This window comes from Otolemur garnettii, unplaced genomic scaffold, assembly GCF_000181295.1.
Source record: "Otolemur garnettii isolate 467f Iridium unplaced genomic scaffold, OtoGar3 scaffold00438, whole genome shotgun sequence".
Lineage (NCBI taxonomy): Eukaryota > Metazoa > Chordata > Mammalia > Primates > Galagidae > Otolemur > Otolemur garnettii.
This window is the reverse complement of record NW_003852833.1, coordinates 91012-91352: the sequence shown is the minus strand read 5'-3', so window position 1 is coordinate 91352 and position 341 is coordinate 91012.

Genomic DNA, 341 nt, shown 5'->3' with positions numbered 1-341 from the left:
TATTACTCCAAGTTATTCTTTATCATACTCTTTCTTTTGAGCAGAGATAATTAATAATAGAAGTGCAGCCATGGAAAGAATTTTTTCTTCACTATCACTGCAAATGCCCAAGAGCCCATATGTTCTCAATCAAACCCACCCACCCACTTCCAGGAACATGTCAACTGAGGCGATCAATCTACCACCCAAAATTTCCCTTTCTCCAATACACTGTGCTACCAAATTCTCTGAATTCCCTTGAACCTCAAAGTCCAAGTATCAAATCCAATGCCAGGAGTCAAGCCTGAACGAGAAAAGCAAAGAAGTTTCCCTCTGCCAGTGCTAGGTTTCCTCTTCTCAAA